We start from the raw sequence: 18212 nt of genomic DNA on the forward strand, positions 1-18212 counted from the left end.
ACTTTGAGCTAATTTTATCTGCCACACAGAGACAGGGGAATCTTACTGCCCTGATAGCAATAAACTTGAAAGGTACATGGGAGATTAGAGATGGTTCTGTCTGATACTGAATTCCCATGCCTGGTGAAGAAAGGTGAGGGTGGTTATTGGAGGAGATGCATTTTTCTGGGGAGGAAAAAAGAAAAAAGGAAGCAGCCCTTCTGGATCTTTCTCAAGGTAGCAGAGGATTCTTGTCCTTGTTAGTGCACATCCCCCAGCCCAGGTTATGGGCCAGGGTGTCCATGCACAACGTGGAGACAGAGAGGACTATCTGCCAGTCATCTATGAGAGTCGGGGGCTCTCTGTGGGGGTAAGGGAAGTTCTAGTTAAATAAATTAGTCATCAAACTGAAGGAATGGTGATTTCCCTGCTTCGGTGTGGAATCAGCCCTTCTTTGCATCCTGTAAAATCTCCTCTGCCAGAGATGACTCATCCCTGAGGTTCATAAAAATACTTCTGAAGAGCTGAGAGGTTTTTTCTCTTTTCCTTTCTCTCTCTCTCTTTTTTTTAAAATTTTTTATTTTTTACTGTTGAAGTGGACTCATAGCACTGAATATATATATCTACAAAATTATTCCCTAAGGATATGTCAGAATCCTGCTCTTTAATTCCATCATACTTTTAGCATAAATATAAGAACGCCTGTGACACAGGGGATATAATGTCAGCAATGCAGGTAAGAAACACACTTGCAAAACCTGAAATTATGTTTAATATTTTTGGAGAAAGGACAGGAATCTCGTTTTCTGTGGCAGTAACTTGGTAGACATAGGCTTATCTAGGTTGCTTGCTTACTGCCAGAGAGAGGACTGATCAGTTAAGCACTGCCTCGTGTACACAAGACAGCTGGGTGGGGAGGGAGAATCTTCCTTTTTGGTGTGGGGTCCTATTAGGGGGCACCAAAATCCTAAAGTGAAAATAATGTCTTTTTCTCTTATGTGGAAAGAGATGCTGCAGGCCAGCATCTTGAGCACTCCCCATGGTCACTGGGGCAATCTGCCTGTTCTGCAAGGTGGTGTTCTGTCTTGTGTGCACCAGGGAGTGGAGAAATGTGCTCCCCAATCATTTTCTGTATTGCATTATCCATCCAGGCTGTGTTATGGGAGCTGACCATGATTTTTGTGTGCAGGATGAGTCACAGCAGACTCAACCTGCTGCAGAGGGGGATACTCAAAAAGCCCTGGCCCCCAAGAGGCTCTAAGTGACAGCACAGGTGACGACCTAAGCAGTTTTTTTCCCTGTGGAAGTGAACAGCAACCAGTCAAGTGGCATCTTGGAATGAGTCATTGCTGTACTGAGCAGCATCATTATTTTGGGAATTAACTGATGGAAGCATGTGCCCGTGTATTTTAAAGGGCCTAACAATAAAATCTACACCATTATAACCAAACTTCACAGAGTTTGGCAGAGATCAGGCAGCCTGTGAAGTTTCTATTTGCAAAATGCCTTATTGATGTTATTCCAGTGCTTATCCCATTATCTCTTGCACATTCTCTATCCTGCCCTGTGACACATTTAGAAAGTAAATAAGCTCATCAGACACATGTTCCATTTTATGAGAGCAGAGATGCTCACAAGAGCACGAATGAATATGAATAGCCCATTTTTGGCACTACCCAAGCTTTGGAGCTGATTTGTATGACTCAGAAATAAATACTGTGCTAAAAGGGCTCCTCCATAAAAATATGGATGGTGAAAGTAATGGGGAAAGGAGGAAACATTCTTCTCAGAAAATGGCTCTCCCTGAGACAGCTTCCTGAGACATGTGGAAAGTTTTGATGTGGGCCTGGTTTGCATGGCAGCACTTTGGGCTTGCTGACAGCTCTCTGCCCAGGGAGCCATGCCACTGCTTCACACTGAACAAATGTCTTCAAAATGCAGAAAAAATAGACTCGTCTTTGAAGGGAACAAAGATGAAAGAGAGTCTATAAAATTCTCAGCAACTAAAAATAAATAATAATAAAAAAAGCCATGCAGAGCTTTAATTTCCTTTCTGTTTTGGTTTTGTTTTGTTTTGTTTTTCTTATCACTTTCCCCATTTCACACTCTCAGTCTTAAATAAGAAAGTGGCCTTGAATACTGCATTTTCACACTTGACAATAAAAATTACTAGACTAGTTAGCATTATACATGAACTGGGAAGGACTGTAAGACTAATAAGGCTAGGAACAACCCTAATATTTAGGTTTTTACCTGTGTCTGCTTTTTAGGAATGGTTTTAAAAGGAATGATTTCTCCTACCACATCGGCAATAAGCTTGTCACATTGCTACCAAACCATGGGAAATCATCCATGCACCAGGGCTGGTGTAAAGTGGGCACCCAGAAAGCTGTTGGCTGTGCTGGATTGTCATTCCAAATACATAAGAGAAAAGGGCTTTTTTCACTGTGGATCCCAGATCCTTACTACCTCCCCCAAAATCTAGGCAGCTGTGGAGATCAGGTGTTTCTTGTTAATTCTTGGAGCTCATTGAGGGGTGAATAGAAATGGAATCCATTTGTGAAAGGTGGGAGATGCTTCTCTGCTGGACTGTGAATGCTATTCTGATAGCAGCAGTGGGTTTGCAAGGCTGCCTTTGTCTAGGTGCTAAGCCAGTCTACATGGTATGAGTTTATTCTATCCATTGTACACTAAAAATGATGTGTGGGATGCCCCAAAGAGATCTCAGAGGAATTGTACCTTCACAGGCCATGCCTTCAAGTGTTCACTAGTGGCTGTTCTGACCTTGTAGCAAAGTAGATCCAAGTGTGCCAAGACAAGAGAGCCTTAAGAGCCACACTTTGTAAGGCAGATGTAAAATAAGATGTAGAAAAAGTTTCTTTTGAAACTGTCTTTATTAAATCACAGCCAAGTGTTTCTGAAGAGCCTTGGAAAGAAGAGAAGGCTTGAGTGCTGCCTGGACTGACTGTCCAAGCAAGGAGAGGAGGAAGGTTTTGGGTCACCTCTTTCCACAGCACTGGTTGATAATGCTTTCTACTGTTAAAGATTAATGTGACAGGGTTAAGAGTTTTATTTAGTAATCTTTACTCCTTACTTTATTTTGGCATGTTTTTTCCTGGAAGATTAAACTAGAAAGCAGTGTTCCTACAGTGAATAAATACATCCAGAAACTAGAAAAACTTCATACCTGGTCAGCCTTTGAAGTGCTGCTGCACAAATTCAACAACTCTTCAGGAGGAATAGTGTGGATTTTGTATCCAGCTGCTGCACAGAAGGGAGCTGAGAAGTGGGCCTGGGTCTAACTGTGAACCTGCTGTGCCAAAAGCCTGGATGAGGAGGAAAAGACCCAGGAGAGATGGGCAGGGGATGCCTGGTCTCAGGGGCATGCTCTCCTCCAAAGAGCACCAACAGGGAGGAAAGGAAGGATCTATCCTCAGGTCCTGAGCTGTCAAAAATGGATTTTCAGGATCTGACTGCTAAGCTATTGCTTAGTCTTAAGTGCATTCAACCAGAGGCTCTTGAGGGTTTAGAGAGCCTTTGCTCCATGGAGGAAAATGCTCACTACAATTACTCATTGGTTCACTGTGGCCACAGAGTAAGAAAAGGCACAGAGTGATTTTCCTGTAGCAGGCAGCAGGTTTTTGGTGTATTTGTTATAAGCCTCTGGTCCCTCTATGAACCCAGGGTTAATTTAGGAATGAATCAATCTTTTGCACAGGGGTATCTATAGTGGTTTTAGGGAAGGCTTTATAGATCTGCAGATATCTGTGTGCACATGGGAAAACACCAGAAGGGAAAAGAAACCTCCTGAAGGGAAAAGAGCCCATGTTTCAGAGAAGATGCTCTTCAGACTGCCTCAGACTGCCTCAGACTATGTCACAGCCCTGCCATGGCACGTTCTGGCACTGCCAGTCCTGCCTGTCCCTGCCCACGCCCAGGGGCTCCCCATACCACTCCCGGGGGGCCCTGGACCCCATGTCACCCCTTGGGGCCATCAGCCCTGCCCCATCAGCACTGCAGCAGGGCCAGTCTCCAGCTCTCCACAGCCCTGCCCTGCTGGCCATGGGCCCTCTGAGCTGAGCCCACCCACAGGGGCACATCCCAGCCTGAGAACGTGCTCCTGGTAAGCAGTGACCACACTGCAGTGACATCCAGGTACAGGGTCCCCTGGCTACTTCCTGCCATCACAGTTCTCCAGATGTGCTGAAATCCCCCAAGTCAGGGACGAAATACCATGATGGGAATGCCAGCATCCATTACACTTTGAACAGAAAACTTTTCTTCTGAGATCTGGTTGCTAATTTGAGACAAGTTGTTAATGAGGTGCAGGCAGATACCCTCAGCCAACTATCTTGTACCATTTTGTTCCCTGGAATTAGGTGTGGCATTCACTTCCAGCACCCCTGAAGGCAGTATGCTGAGCTTTCTGGTTTAAGCATGCTGGGCTTGAACTAACAAGGCAGCAGCATTGCTACATCTGCTCCATCTGGAGCTGGATGATACTGATTCACTTTTATTTCCCCCCTACAGCTTCAGCTACTGGAAATAAAGGGGTGTAAAGAATGTCATTCCTTGTCATTGTGGTTACAGAAAATCCTGGAAACGTATGCTTCAAATTAGCTTCAAATTTCAGGAACCGAAAACAAACAAAACCGTGCAACATTTATTAATAAAATTTCAGTTAAGTCTCCCTGGTTTCAAGCCTAGTTACACAGTTTCTCTAGGGGGAGGCAGGAGGAAAGTGAATTTATGACTGTTGAATGTTTGAGCCTGTCAGAATTGTATTGAGTACTACAAAAAAATGGATGCTAGAAATAAATTTGGGTGTGAATAAGCTGTTACCTCCACAGGTCTGGTTTACACTGGCAGGGTGTGCTTAACGGTTGACTGGAGAAAAAAAAATGTGACAGACAGGATGGTTTCTTACAAGCTCCTCAGGGAATTTAAACACAAGCTCTGCTCTTCTTCCCTTTAATTCACCCTCTGGTCACCGGCAAGCTTCGGGTTTAGGAGAATTGCTGGTAGAAGGGGAAAGGTTAATTTGTTTACTTAGGGTGGTTTTCTGTTTATTCTGTTTTACTTTTTTATGCCCTGATGTGAATTTTCCGTTTTGGCAAGTGAATGAGAACAGTTGCATGTACTTGGTATTTTCTGTCACATACACTATTATTAGTAAGAAACACATTTCCTTTTGGGGCGCTAAGGACAAAAATAAGGCTGATCACATCACCACCCCCCTTACTAACTCTGTTAAAGCAATTGTGCTGGCATTTAAGAGAACTGGCAAATGCATTTGTTCAGGGGCAAATGTGATGCATTCAACATTCTTTTCACATGAAGAAGAAAACAGGGGCTTTTAAGCACAGGGAATATAATAGCCAAGCTTTGGTAATGATTTCTAATATTTTAAAGAGAAAAGAGGGGAAAAAGATCTCGTTTACTTTTTCAGTGTGAAGGAAAGGGAACAGCTCTATTATCCAAAATCTCCTCAGGAGCTTTCAGTGCTACTTGGTGCACATTTTCTCTCCATGTGTAGACAGATCTGCCTTCAGTGACAATTCATTAGGCTGTGGCTTAGACTTTGTGTGCAATATGGACGGTATTGCTTCATCATCTAAGCACAAGGACAGGACATGTTCCCATGGCACAAAGTTTATCCACTTGTAGGACAGGATACCTTTTCTGAGTCCTATCATGATGCTCAGATGTTGTTGAGCTCTTTTGTCAACAGTGCTATCATCAGTCATAGCAACATGGTTGGTCATTGGCTCATCTTGCTTAATACCCAAGCAATTCAGGTCATGTGGTGCTGAAATTTGCTTCCTTTCAAGGTGCTTCATTCACTGGTATTGGCTTTAAATTTGGCCCAGATTAGGTTGGTTTGTGGTATTTTCCAACACTATCACACTTCCTTTTCCACTGATACTGATTAAAGAGAGTTCTTTGACTCTCCAGAACAGACTTCTGGTGCTCATCCTTCACTACCTCTCACTTATCTACTTGTTTCCATTTGTTGTGGACAAAGTTGGTGATTCTAAATCCAAGTGGGGGTTTAATGTTGTCTCTCAACATTGAGGGGAATGAAATGCAGTGGTGGAAAGTGCTGTGGTAACAGATGTATAGGATACTTGTTTACTTTTTTGTTTAAACCAAAAATGCCCAAGAAGCTGGTAGTGATAGCAAAAATTCCTCTTTCTGGCTGATGGGGACAGAAAAGTCATATAGATACAGCAAAAAGATGGAGAAGTTTACTTTACACTTGGCAATGAGGTATTTTTCCTGTCTGTTTCAAGGACTTTGGTCTTCATCCACCAGTCTTTAAATATATGCTAAATAGCATTTAACAAGTGGCTTTTAAAATAGGGTGAACTTTTGCAAGGGAAGTATTTATAGAAGTAGCTATTTAGTTTGTTAGTAATTTTCAGTATTCATTTTGCTATTGCTGAATATACAGAACAGGATTATTCACCCACATTACCCAGCTGCTTCTGTTTGATAACACAATATAGATAGGAGGTAAGTGTCTATCCGTGGTAATGACTGTGATGTCATGACTCATGTGATGTCACAGGTATGAAGAAATGGGATCTGTGAGAAAGAGCTGTTTTTGAAAATCTCAAAATATAAATGTCTTGCATTATTGGTTAAATGGTAGATTAAAATGCAATTCAATTAAGGAATATTGCAAGAAATTAATTTTCTGTGACACACTTGAAAAATGCTTCCTGATATTGGAGTTCACTAAAAACACAATAATATCTTATTAAAAGAAGCTGTGGTACTTTTCCAACTATTCTTTTCCTATAGATGAGACTTGGTGACACCAGAAGTTTATAGAAGGCACATTATATATATATGTGTGCCTATTTTATAGGCACATTACAGTGCCTAGCAAAGAATATGTTTGGGGAGTGGGGTTGGGATTTTTTCATTTAGCTTGCTGGCATTTGCCAGCTGAAGGGGATATGCACTTGAATTTGGAATTTCTCTGACCTCTTCAACATCTGGGACTTACAGAATTGTAAACTTGACGCATACTTGGATAAGATTTTTCTAGTTCTGCAGTTCTGTGGAACTGCAATGAAGCCATGCAAGGGAATATTCAGAAATGTAGGCTTTAAGTCAGGTATACAAACCATTATCACTAGCTGCTACAGTGGGTTTTTAGTGTAGAAGTCCTGTCACATTGTTTGGGGTGATCTAACCCAAAATGCAATTGATTCCTCTCTTCAGAAGTCTATTGAGATAATGTATCATATCTCTATTTCAGTAATGGAAAAAGTCTCCAGAGCTGGACATGTGCATCACACAGCTCTGAACTCTGTGCTGGATAATAGGTATACTTGATTTTCATTCATTTGCAGCTGAAGACTGGGACTTTTCACTGCTCTGTGATAGTGTGCATCAGGTCAGCCTCCTTGGTCATCCATTGATCAGCCTCAGCTGGCATTTGGGATCCAGAACAGGGCAGAGGCTATGCCAAGACCTTGCTGGTGGGCATCTCAACAACTAGCTAAGCAATCAGAGGCACACTTCCAGGACATAGCCTTCACCAATGTAGCTGCTGCCTATTTCAACACCCAGCAATTTGGTGTTTTGAGCTGATAGTTAAAAGTCTGATTCTTACTTTGGAATTCTGCTGTAGTGCTCCAAATCTTCTGTTTGTTTCTCCCCAGCCTGCTAATATTATCCCAGTCCTGTTTCTGCAGGTGACACAAATGCGTGTATGATTAACTAGCAATGAGCTAAATGGTCTCCACTGACAGCAACATCTACTTTTGTCTTTCTCCATTTGGTGGAGCAGCTCATGAGCTGTTACACATGAGAGCGTCACTTCATACTGAGGGAAATATGCTTGGGAAAATCCATTTTGGATTTATGTTTGGAACATCCACAGATGTCTGCTCAAGTTTTCCATTTTGTAAACTCTTGCAGTCAGGCTGAAAATGTAACTGCAGCTGGGATCAGCTGGGATCAATGGGCAAACTCATAGATATTTTATCCCTTGGACCAGAGAGTATGGACAGGGCAAAAAAGTACCAGGAAATTTTTAACAGCAAAACTTAAATGCAGGAAGACAACTGTTAAAGATTTCCTGGTATTTTTTAACTGAGGACCTTCTCCAGCAAGGTCTCCATTAATGCCATGTCCTCCAGTGCTATGGATCAACCAACTTGCTCCACCAGTGAGTTGACTTCCATTACACTGACATAACTGTGAATGCTAATAACTGAGAGGAGGTTGATACCAGAAAAGGATGTCTGGAGGTGGCAGCACTCAGTCAATTTGACCAAGAAATTATCTCAAAAAGCAAGAAGAAATTATGGCCTTGGAGAATCTGCCAGGAACTGGCTGGGACAAGCTGTGATGTGCTTCAAACTCCCAGGCTAAGCCCACAATGACCAGCTAGAGCCTGAGATGCCAGAGGGAACCTGCCTCTGGGATACTCCATTGGTCTGAGTGCTGGACAGACAGCACACAACACCATGGGTAAGCTGCATGAGGCCAGCACTTCTGGAATTACTAGGCAGAGAGAAGCACTTCCAGTGTTGAATTTTCTGGGAAAATGGAAACAGGTAAGTGAAGAAACAGCTTTAGGTCAGTTCTGCAGAGGAAAAAGAACACAATAGGCAGCTTTATTTTTGACAATAGCTGATCCTGACAATGTTTTTAATCATTTTGTATCCACTCAGACAGAGAGAGTTATCTGTGAAACTGGTACAAATATTTGAAAAATGTTTCACTTCCCTTGAAATGAGCAGTGTGTTTTTAAACTGAGAGTGTTCAGAGAAGGGGAAGGCCTAACATAGTTTGTGATTGATCTAAGGTTTCCCAGTCAATCTAGCAATTTTAGGGATGGTAAAACAGCAGCTTGTTATCTGTAACAAAAAAACTTGCCCCAAACCCTTAAATTCCAAGACAGTAATACTGGGAAACAAAGAAGTATTACTGTGAAGATAATTAACCCTTGACAACAAAACAAAAATTTCTTGCACAAAGGACAGCTGCCTAGCTCACATTGAAGCTTAGGGCAAATGTTAATTCTCCCATAGTTGACTTATAGATTATCTGGAATATCTTATCAGAAAAGAAAAAAGCAAGTCCCAAACCCAAAGGCCATGGAGCTCCCTGAAGTATGGAAAAAGCACAAGAGCCAGTGGCTGAAAAGAAACATTCAGGAACTGCAAAGACTTTCTTGTCTTGCCAGAACATGCAGGCATCAGAAGTCATGACAACAGAAAGAGTATTTGGATGCCTTCAGTGGGATTCCCTTTTGCTCTACCCTTTATTTTCTCCTTCACAAATGTGAGGGAGGAGAAGTTTCTGGTGAACCTGTTAGCTTTTGCCCTGGTGCCAGAAGCAAACCCTGGTATCCTGCGTGGTGAAATACAGCAGGATGGAGACGTACACATGGCTAGAAGGACTGAGTGACACCTCTTGTCCTGGCTGCATACCTTTTAATTCCCAATGCCATTGAAGTTGCCTGGGTTGATGCTGCTCTTTAGCGGTGCCAGACATTTTTCTGGATGTGACTGTGATTTCCAAACACTGTCACTGCCCAAGTGTGAATGTAAATGATGTCAACAGAGAAGAGAATGGTGTCAGGTCCTGTTTGTTCAGAGGTGTTCTTCTTAATAGTGCTGGAAGAGATGCTAAATGGGTTGACCTGAAAGCGAGTCCTGTACCAAGAATGTCCTAGACAGCCTGCTGGGAACAAGGACACAGTATTACACACAGTGTTACTGGCACAAAGAGGAATTTTCAAATGTACTGTCAGAAAAAGGATAAATTTTATTCCCACTGAGGGTTTATTAGAGATGAGTGTAAGAGTAAGTTAGAAAATGTGAGAAATGTATTGATGTTAATAGTCAGAGGTAATATGTATCAAGTGTTGAGTCCCTTTCAAGGGACACCAATCCTGGAGTGGCTGTGGATCAAAACTAGTGAGAAGTGTTTGAGGACATCTTCCAAGAGATCAAGTGACATTTATCCTACTGCTCACTATTAGATAAAATGTTGAGAATCCCCTGGATTGTCAGTCCAGCAAAAGTTACCTTCAACTTCAGGTGAAAAAAAGGAATGGTAGGAAGGTGCATTGATCTAGTGCTCACTGCTGGGGTAAGAACAGGAGAAGTAAGCCTTTCAGAAGAAACAAAAAAAAAAGACCCCAAAAAACCCTAACTAAACCCCACAAGAAACCCAAGGAAAACTGTATAACAATATAAAGAGCTGCTGAGGTATACCAATGTTACCAAACCCCAGAAACAAAGAAGGGTGATCAGGTTCAGAGGAGTTCTTGACTGATACTCTGCCTACAACTCTCTGAACTGAGAATGCTTCAAGTCCCTGTTTTTTCCAGTCCAAAATTTAGGGGGGAAGAATAGTTTGATGACTGAAAAAAACCTGGAGAACAGCATTAAAATTGTTAAATTTGGAGTTTATGATCTCTGAATGTATGATTAACATGCAAAACCAAACATTTGTCATGATTTATAGTTCCCATCTTATCCAAGACTGTCTTGAGCAGATGACATCCACACCGAGGACCAGAACTGAAGTGCTGAGTCTGTGTTCCTGTATACATGCTGGATTATTGTCAGAAATAAATTAAACAGAAACAATCCAGGGCTTTTGTATCTCTCCCCTCCCAGGCTGGTACCTCAGAACTAGGCTGACCAAAGGATCTTCTGCCTGTCCTTCTGTCTCATGGGGTTGTGGCTGTGATCCTGGCTGTGAAATGGCTCAGTGCCAGGGAAAGCTGGGCAGTGCTTTCCTGCCCAGGGTGTGCAATGGCTTGATGGTGGGATTCCTGCCCATGGATGCTGCAGAAAGCTGTTTCATAATCCTCAAGTCCTAGAGCACCTCTCCAGCCCAACAATCAGTATCTGTGCTCAAGGGAAGCCTAGGGTCAGAGAAACATACTAGTTCTGGGGGGGCAGTTAGGGAACTGGAAATTATTAGCAGTCTGAACATGGATTCTGTGAAAGAAGACTTGAACCTTGTCATATATGCAGCATGACTGGTGGCCAAAGGATGAGTGTGGAAAGCATTTTCATGTGTAGGGGGGGGCAAGAGTTAGCTGCTTCTGAGATTTAAGGATTATCTGGAAATGAAACAAAATGAACAAGGCAGAAATAGAGCTGAAACTGTTTAGAAAAAGAACAAAATCCTGTTTGTTGTTTTTCTTTCCAATAAAAGTCTGTTGTTTAAGGACAGTGATTCTAAACATATGACAGAGAAAATGGCATTCAGAAAGCCTTTGTGTGCTCAAAATATCCATGCTTAAAAATGTAGTGATTTCATATACTGCTTTGTTTTGGATTGATTGACAGAGGCATGAAGTTAGTTTTGCTAGGTCCTTAGGTTACTTGTATGAACATTTACTTTGCATGTACAGTTAAGCCCCAAATATATTTTAAGAATACACTCCAATGAATTTGGGCCAAGTTCTTAAATGCAAGACAGATTTGGAATAGCATGCATGACTTCCTAGGATACCTAAGACACTGTGTTAATCATGACATGAGATGTGCCCATATTGAGGGACTTTGAGCTTTTTAATCTCATCCATTTTTGTTGTAACATTTTGACTTGCATGAATCCAAGAATGCCAAAGGAAAGTGGGACATGAAATGAACCTCTTCCAGCATCTTTATCAATGCAGTACATTTCTCCCAGAAGGCCAGAGTGTGCCTAATCAGACAATGAAAGGCCAAGAGACTCACCAGGAGACTACAAACCCATTAATTTGGTATCAGTTGTGGGAAAAAGCTGGAAGCAACTGCAGGATTTGTTAAGCAAAAGGCTTGGCGAAGTCAATTGATTAGGGAGGTTTCAGAGAAAGCTGTTCTTGCTGAGCTGCCAAGGTAGAAGGTCCAGGAAATTTTTAAGTGTCTTACTGGCACCATGTGAAACAGAATGGGTGCTGCCATGTAAGAAAAGCTGAAAAACTAGATGAAGTTGTTGGTTTTGGTACTTTTTTTTAAAGAGAGAACAAGTATCTTATATTTCACCAGAAATCCAGTCCATCGTCTCATTTCACTACATTAAATCTCCACAGAGCCCAGTGCATACAAGGGACTGACAAATGCAACTGTTATGTAATAAATACTCGTTACAAGTGTTAAAGAATCTCTGTCAAGAGAAAAGCCTTTCCTAAGATGAAACTGTTTTTAAATAGTGGAGAGTCTCACTCAGCAAGCACATAACTCAGTGTTTGTCCATTTTTTTTGTTCCTGATCTGACTCACCAGCTGAAAACTCAAAACCAGGAGACAATGCTTTCTACAGCACCCCAAATTAAAAGCCATCCTCAAACGCTCCAGGATTTCAGAAGGAATGATGATACATCTCTGAATAAAGTGGAATTGTGTCCAAATCTGCTAAAAATTGAATGGGGAGAAGGTATTACAGCAAGAATTTTCACACAGTCAGCAATCAGATGTAGGAAAAATCTGTTATATATGGCCTCTATTTCACAGATAATGAGGTAGAGACCCTGGTTAGGTGTCTGGAGAGAAAGAGCTGCTCCCCAGCATCTTTCCAGAGACAGCATGGAGACATGGGGACTAACTGAAGCCTGACTGCTGTGCTCTGCGAGGCAGCCAAGGGAAGAGGGTCTGTGTGACAAGAATGAGACACACAGTGAGGTGCTCTGCAGTGCTCCTGAGCAGCACAGGCTCCATCTGTGCCGAAGCTCACACAGAGCTGTGCCTCAGTGATTTTTTCCCCCTGTGAGGGGAGCAGGCTGGAGGCAGGTAAAGGCTGGCACCTGGCAAAGTGTTGCCCAGGGAGAGATGGCCAGGGGCAGCACTGCTCAGAGCCTGAGCCAGCAGTGGCAGTCCATGCACATGGCTGCTGATGACACTCACTGCTGGCCAGGGAATGAATGGCTGGGTTCAGAGGTGGAAGGACACTGTGCAGGGGACCCACAGCTGAGCACAGAGCCAGCCTGCCTGCTGGGGGAGGCCAGCTGGGCTGCTGGGCAGGGGGGCACACAGGACAGCAGAGCACGGCACAGCGCTCTCCAGGACTGCTGAGCAGGCAGGGCAGGCAGCAGAAGAGCAGCCAAGGGATATCCCTGCAGCCATGGGGTATCCCTGCCCTCCAGGGAAGCGTGGGGCAGCAGCCTCTCAGAAAAGCTGTTGCAAGGAATCCAGACACTTTGGGCTTTTTTTCCTCTACAGTGACCTGGCCGAGACCCAAAGACCTGAAGAGAAGGTGTCAGCTCTAAGTTGCCCTCCTGCTGGTTGTTAGAAAAAACACTTAGGAAGATGAACTGTCCTTTTCTGTTGTGTGATTCTCCACACATTCCAAATGGAAAGTGAAATTAAATAATTATTTTTTATGTTTCAAGAAGTGCCTACATAAAAAGACAGGTTCCAAGGGAAAAAAACCCAAAAGATTTCTGATATGCTTGTTCTTTGTAATAAGAATACAAAAATGATTTAACGTGGTTGGTTGCTTCTTCAGGACTCTTTGCATTTTGCTTTGTACAAACAGAACAAAGGGTCAATGACTGGGCTACTGAAAAAAACAAGTTTTGTTTCTCCCCGTGGAGGAAAAGAAAGAAACTGAGAGAAGTTTGTGGCTTGATGAATAAAAGACTATGTATTTTATATTCTGATCTGTGGGACTTATGGTTTTGACAACAGAGAGGTCAGTTATAAAAACTTCTAAAATAAGCAAAATAATTAACATCCTTCCTCAGGGGCACCTATGAAACCCTCAGATATTTATCAGTGGGAATAAAACTTGGACTAAGGTGGCACAACCACAGCTGCTGCTGGTGGTGGTGGACTTCTGGCAAGTTCCATGGCCTGGTGATGCTGCATGTGGGAGGTGGAAGAGAGGAGGGGAGGTGCCTTCATGCTGAATGTGTGTGTGTAGTGTGTGAGGGGCATGTGAAGTTCCCTGCTGGCTTCTAGCTGCCCTCCTGGATGCAGGTAGGGGGACAGGGTACATAATCTCAAGGAAGGCAGCCTGTGCAAGAACTGTGATTGCTTGGCCCTCCTTGGCCTATCTGAAAGGGAGATTGGTCAAGACTAGCCACTCACAGCCTGGAGAAATGTCTCTGGGGCCACCTCTCCCTGTGCCTGAGGAGTGTGCCCTGTCCTTTTCCCCCCACAGGCATGGTTAAATATCTTTCAGCCAGTTTAATGAGCTGAATGAGTTCACCAAGGCCAGACTGAGAGCAAGAGATGATTTGAGAGAAGCAGCCAGACACATATCCAGATGCATGGAGGGGAGAGAGGAGGAGCAGGGAGAGGGACTGTGCTTTAGCTATGCCAGTGAGCAGCTGGAGTCAGCCTATCCCACCTTGGTAAACCTCACCCAAGGCAGTGGATAGCCAATGCTCCAGCCCAGCTGGCTGCTGGGGCTGCCCCAGTGGGCTGGAGGACTCCCACCTTCTCACACAACTCTTGTTGAAAATAGCTGCCTTCCCTGGAGCATATTCTGCTGCCTGTGTGCCAGGTCAAGCTGTCAGAGAAACCCTGAAATCCCATGTCCCAAGAAATGAGACCAGTTTAGTCCTTGTACCTACAGGCATGGGCTGGCCCGTGACCAAAAAACACCTAAAATGTGCATTGGCATCCATCCTTGGGTGCTACTTACTTCTCTGAGGAAACTGCTGACATTTCCTCAAGAAACAGAAGCATCACAATGGCATTCTAATTTCTGGTAACAGAGGTTTTTCATGTACTAAAAAAGGCATAGCCATCATGGCTTACTTACAGGCTTGGGAGGAGGGTTTGGCAGGGATGAAATCTCTGCAAAAAGTCTTTTGGAAGCGACCTCTCCTCTCTGTGCTGCTGACAGTCTTGGCACTGTCCAGATCACGACTCTTGGCTGTAATCCAGGTTTCTCCTGGATGCACTTTTTGAATCTCCTCCCTTTATTTTCCTCAGTGTGTTTGGTAGACAATGCCACACAATGGGGTTTAGTGAAAGAGTTTCATTTGCTCCCCCAAGTGCTGGTTCCCAGGGAAAGAAAAAAACATCCACATCCTTTAATTATGATTAGTTGCTGCCTTTCAGTTTTGGAGACCTAGCCTTAATGCCACACTTTCTAGAGCTCGGTGGTGGGCTGTAATCAGTTCTGGCCAGGCCTCTTGGCAAATGCATCAGTGTAGTATCTCTTTGGAAGATTTTTTCCTCTTTGCAATTTGTCAGGAGTTGTGGACGTACTTCCAAGCCTTCTGTTGGCAGAATGGTGCATATGTTTAGTATGAAGTATGTTTGTGTGATTATGGTAAGTTAATATATACCTAAAAACTAAAGGTGTAATAAGATTAGTAAATTTTAAGGTGAAGTATCCAGTCTCAGTTTTGAGGAGAACATATTCCCTGGGAGTTTGTAAGGACCTGGCATGCTCAATAAAGTGCCTTCCAAGTATGTGAATGAAATGGTATCTGTATCTTGAACAAGAGAATCTATTTTTAGGCATGATGTTTTGACATTTTCTCTGCACATTGATGCTTCATGGTTCCTGAAGAGAAACTCCTCAGTCTGCAGCAATAATTATATAGGAAACCTCACAGGAAGCAGATTTTAAGAAAAAGGTATATGGATTAGTGATTTGAGATGCAGCAAAGTATAAGGGAAGCAGCTAAGCTGGATCCTTGAAGAATGTGAGTTATTTAAATATCAGTTAGCAGGAGCACAGAGGACAAATCCAGGATGATATTGCTCTTAATAAAATTTGCCTGAATATTTCCCATCAGCAGGTTTGACACTGGGCAGAGGAAAGCTGTGAATGGAGAACCTGCTGGGCAGCTGGTTCAGTGCAGATCCTTCGTGGGGAAGACAACAGCTCCTCAGCTGGATGAATGGGCAGGTGGAGGGAGGGATTCAATCAATTCCCATAGCTCCACGTGTGCCTGCTGAAACTCTAGAGGGAGAATATCTCTGTGTTGGGGCAACCTTGCAAATGGTTTTGGAGTCCTGCATCCACATATAACCAAGCAATACTGCCAGATAAAGACGACTTGCCATTTTCACCTTCATAAGACCATTATTTCCAGCTGATCCTGTCTAAAATAAGAACTAAAAATCAATAAATCCCAGATCCATGTAATCTATTCTTAAAATGTAATGGAACCTCATCAGTAATGTCTGGTAATTTGCTATCAGCTTGGTCAAGGACAAACAAATTACTTAATTACACGTAACAGTTATTCTGTAAAGACTTAGGAAAACACAGATAAACGTAACTAATCCCTCTTTATTTATTCCCTGCAAACAAAAGCCTAAGGGTTTCTGGAGAGGACAAAAAAAAAAAAAAAGCGGTGCAATTAACATAATTAGGGACGGCTGTCGCTCAAACCCGCGCCGCTGCCCCAGGGCGGATCCGTGCGCTGCCCGTGCAATGCGGGGCCGCTGCCACCGGGCGGCGCCGTGCGCAGGCGGCGGCTCCGGGCGGGGCCGCTCCCGGTGCTGTTCCCGGTGCTGTTCCCGCTCCCGGTGCTGTTCCCGCTCCCGGTGCTGCTCCCGCTCCCGGGGCTGTTCCCGCTCCCGGTGCTGCTCCCGCTCCCGGTGCTGCTCCCGCTCCCGGGGCTGTTCCCGGTGCTGTTCCCGCTCCCGGTGCTGTTCCCGGAGCCGCTCCCGCTCCGGGCGGGGCCGCTCCCGATCCCTGAGCCGCTCCCGCTCCCGGGGCCGCTCCGGCCCGCCTGTGCCTGGGAGCTGTAGCACAGCCAGGGTCATGGGTGTTTAGAGGCGAAGGGTCAGAGGAGAACTCTGCCAGCCTCGTGGTCTGGCTCGTAGAAAGTGCAAGGAAAGTTCCCCCGGCGTGTCCCCATTGCTCCTGGCCCCTTGGGCTGGCTGGCTGGAGAGATGGAGGGAGAGAGTCAACCAGTTCCCATAGCTCCATCCAGCCTTAGGCGTGCCTGCTGGAATCATCTCCAGTGGGAGCACATCTGTGTGTTGGGGCAACCCTGAAAATCGTCCTGGAGCCTCATATCCACCGTAGCCACATGTTGAACATCCTGTGCTTCCTAGCTTCATGCCAAAGCTGCTTCTCTTTACTTGAGAATAAAATATGATTGCAATCAGGAGAGACAAAGCTTCAGATGACTTGGCATTTTTCTTCCTTGAGTGACTGCATTTCTCCAGGTGATATCTTTCCTTTTAAAGAAAATAATCACAACAGCAATTTGTGGCATATAGGGTCTGTGCTCTTCACATCAAAACAAGAGGAGTTTTCACTGAACTGCTACCTGATCAGGATTAAAAGATCATACCACTGAAGTTTCCTACACTCCATTCTGCACCCATCTCTGGTTTGCATCCTGGCAACCTCACCTTTCCCCTGGAGCAGGATCTATGGTTTCTGAAAGTACAACAGGTGATCCATGCTTCACATCATGCTCTCTCCATGTCTTATGAGCACTGGGTGGTGATACTTGATACTAGTTACTATCCAAATGCTGAAAGGATTTTCAGGTTGAAGGGAAGCTTGTGGAATGCCAAAGAAAACCTTACCTCTGCAGTGAGTGAGGGAAGACTCTCAGCTCTCAGTCCCCTTCTTGGTTATGAACATAGGTAGCTCCTTGATGGACACACTCTTAAGTTCCCTTTACAGACTATGGGAACCAAAGAAGACAAAGAACAATGAGTGTTCTGGGTGCTAAGTGTTAGAACAAAAAAAGCAAGAAAAGTCAAAGCAGCCCCTCTGGAGAAAAAAAAAAAGAACCAAACAAGAGACGGTAATAAATTCTGACCAAAAGACAAAATCGTATTTCCTTCCTAAAGCACATGCAACACAAGAGATGAAGAAGAAGGCAGCCTGATTCTATTAACCAAGTATTAACACCCCTGGCTAAAGAAACTCTGCAAAAAGGAAGGATTAACATTTTCAATAAAGGGGACTAGATATTGCAGTGCTAATCATCAGCACTCTCCACTGACAGAAGAATAAAAAATAATGTTCTTAATAGTGTGAAAGAGAACAGGAGGTACACAGGCAAAGAATCAGAGGTTGCTGCTGGACAAAAAGGACAAATAACTTGGTTAGAAAAAGGCATCACAAATAGGGGATGTCTTTGCAAGAAATAGTAACTATGCAAATTGTCCCAGCATCTCTGTGTGTGGCTGAGCTGCAGTTCTGCCAGTGGGTGTTGTGGAAAGGGTTTAGCACTAAACATCGAGGCCATGTTTTGCATCGTGATTTTCTAGTCACCATTTTTTGAAGAAGAGACCCCAAATGTCCTACACATTGCACAATCTTGCAAAAATC

At 43.8% G+C, this 18212-nt stretch overlaps 1 long non-coding RNA gene across 1 annotated transcript in view; it reads left to right on the forward strand.

The window, feature by feature from the left end:
* Positions 1-390: 390 nt before the first annotated feature.
* The window catches only part of LOC148224436 (uncharacterized), a 62922-nt gene continuing 45100 nt past the window's right edge, over positions 391-18212 (forward strand). The window contains exon 1 of the long non-coding RNA XR_015802609.1: positions 391-715. This is a non-coding gene — a long non-coding RNA (uncharacterized LOC148224436). The remainder of the gene's footprint in view (positions 716-18212) is intronic.

The sequence above is a fragment of the Sturnus vulgaris genome, chromosome 3, assembly GCF_052056855.1.
Source record: "Sturnus vulgaris isolate bStuVul1 chromosome 3, bStuVul1.hap1, whole genome shotgun sequence".
Lineage (NCBI taxonomy): Eukaryota > Metazoa > Chordata > Aves > Passeriformes > Sturnidae > Sturnus > Sturnus vulgaris.